Genomic DNA, 3,127 nt, shown 5'->3' with positions numbered 1-3,127 from the left:
AGCTTTGCTAGACGATCGCTTGCCCAAGGTAAACGATCGTGTAGAGTCTGTAGATGACAGACCGAGCTAAACGATCGCATAGCTTTTGCTAGACGATCGCATAGCTTTATCTAAACGATTGGGCATCGACCTATACGATAGGTCTCAATCATCTCCCACTTTTCTAGTTGTGTACACGATCATTGTTTCCTCCTTCGTCTGCCTCATACTAAGTTCGAATAGAGCCCACCCTCTAGATTCTCACACCGAGAATACCAAGGTAACCTTGTTGGTGGTGTCAGACTCAACACGACACCGTTGAGGTTTTTTGGAGGCCGTTCGTGATGCTGTGGAGGCCGTTCGTGTTGCGAAGGAGTTCTGACCGAGGAGATTGTTGAGGACGAGCACGAAGTGTTCGTGTTGTGTTCATTGCAGTGTTGCTATCATGTAGATCGAGTGTTTGTGGTTGCTGTTGTTCGAGCGGTTGCGCAATAGAGCGTGGAGACGCATCTACAAATGTGTGTAGAGTTTTCCCTTACTGCATTTGTAGTTATTCATGCTGTAATTTCTGCATTTGAATTGTATAACCGCTTGTTTGAAGTTGACTGTAAATGTTATGTTAATTCATGATTGTAATTTGGAATATAGTCTTGTTCTGCTGCTCATGGAAATCTCAGATCCGATTTCCTTCAATAACTACCATTGATTCTCTTTAATTATTGAACAATAATTTTATGATCCAATCACAAATCAAGTGTCTCTCGAACCAATTATGATTTTAAGCACATTTTAACTTAGCTTACTAAGTAAAGAACTATTAATAAATCAATGATTTTTTTTTAATAAATAGTGATAAACGACAAGGAGGTATCTACTGCACGTCAACAATGTTATGGCTTATGTTATAGCATTTCACAAGACAATTATAAAAAAATACAGAAAGAATAAACAATTATAACACTAGAGATTGGTAACCCAGTTCGGTGTAAATCACCTACGTCTGGGGCACAGAATACCTATGAAAGATAACTCCACTAATATCAATGAAAACAATTACAACGCAATTCTTATCTGTAGTAGATGCACGATCACAGTGACTTTCGTACAACTTAAGCATACAATAAATACTTTTGGCTCCCCCTAGGTGTGAGACTCCTTCTCACCATGCCTTAGCTCCTATTAAGTTGTATTATTAGTGAAGTAAATCTTAGGATTCTATTAAGATTGAGACTTCCTCTCTATAACGTTGAGCTCCCCTCAAGCCGTGAGACTCCTTCCCACTTTTGTTGTATCTTTCCCTTTTATCGCAAAGTCCCTTTTGCTTGAATGACTTAGGCTCCTCCTAAGTTTGAGAATCCCTTCTAAAAAATTCGTCTTGTTCTTGAAGAGAGGAATACAAATAATGTCTTCGAGAACAAGAGAACTCAGATTGTCTAGGCATTACATAGTCAACCGAGTGCACATAATGTTCTTCCACAATATGAGCTTAATAATATGACCGATGTCTTCAGAGAGTAAAGAACCCTTTAAATATGAGCAGCGGAAAAAATTCGGCCAACCCTAAATTCCATAGCAATTGGCAGCCAAAAAAAAAAAAAAGGATATCGGAAGAATATCACAGAAAAGGAAAAAATTGATAAACCAAAAATCTTACAGAACCGACATTTCCAAAAATATTCCTTTTCCTGAAAGTAGCAATGCAGAGATAATTCTCAGAATATCTAAGATGCTTAAACAAATATTGGCAACCACACAAAACCTAACAAACTCCTCATTTGACAAAAATTTTTAAGCAATGACAAAACAACTGGAAAATAACAATGTCATTCTAACAAAGTCTTTAAAAAGGATCATAACATTCTAAAGAACACATCAAGGCAGTTGAGAGAAAAAGAACAACAACAACAAGAAAACTCAACGTCTTTTCTTATACTCCCCCTTTATGCCATGCTTAAAAAAAACAACATCAATCGAAATAGCAACACCCACATCAATCATTACCATCCTGTGCACCATAGCTTCCACCTTGATTAGGACCATCCAAAGCACTGCCAAGTAAATTGAACATATCATGCACTTCAGATTCTTTAGTAGAAATGTTCTGAGCCAAAACAATAAGATCTTTGGATATGTTTGCCAGCACATGCATCACCTTTTTTCTGCAGGGAGTCTAACAGGTCCGAAACTTACGTCGTTAATAAGCTTCAAGCTTGATCAAAAGAAAATTTGTATATACTGAACTACTCCTATTACTACTGAAACGTAGCAATAGCGGTAAGTTCGAGTCAATCTGCAGGGAAGCGCATTTGTTTAGTTAAGTTAATATTCTAACTAGAGCGGTAACTGGGGGGGTTTGTGTGGAAGAGATATATGCGTGAAATTAAAATAAAAGATTAAATGTAATCTAGAATAGGATTCTATTTAACTTTTAGAGTAAGAAAGAGTTTCCTATACAATTTATTTCATTAGACATCAATTAATTACACTGAATCTGTCAATCTCTCAACCTATTAGAAATGTAATAGCCCAATTAGCCAAATTCGATATTAAACTAAATTAGCCCTAATTCAATTTACAACTCTTCCTTTTTAGTGACATATAAGTTAAAATTGAATTACTCTACGAAAGGGTTCAATTATTGAGACATACTACAAGCTGAAAAAGCCATATCTTATAGCATGATTTATTTGGAAAAGATTATATTAGGGCATACATGCATTTGGTCAGAAAAAATCTAGATTTTACACATGCGATTCTAATATGAGCAACTAAATCAATCAATATATGCATAGGCTATGATGATTTTGCAAACAAGAATTTCAATAAACTAATTTGTCAGATCAATGTAAAAAGATTCCATTAAGATTCAATCAAATCATCCCAAAGAGTTCACAACAATTCAGCTAAATTAACTAAAAAAAACCTTCAAGAAAATAAACATAGGACTCTTGCTCAAAAGAAATTAGATAGGAGTTATAGATACACATCTAATTCGTAGATTACAACCCAAAATAAAAAGAAAAACTAACCTAAAGATACTAAAGTCTGAAGGGAAAGAAAGAAGATTGAAGTTTAACTTCAGCCTCCATTAGTTCAACCCTCAAAATTTAGCATGTTTTAACTTAAAGACGAATGGAAGCATTTATAG

This window comes from Benincasa hispida, chromosome 4, assembly GCF_027475165.1.
Source record: "Benincasa hispida cultivar pf3 chromosome 4, pf3_genome.v1.1, whole genome shotgun sequence".
Taxonomy (NCBI): Eukaryota; Viridiplantae; Streptophyta; class Magnoliopsida; order Cucurbitales; family Cucurbitaceae; genus Benincasa; species Benincasa hispida.
Note: the sequence above shows the minus strand (reverse complement) of the source record.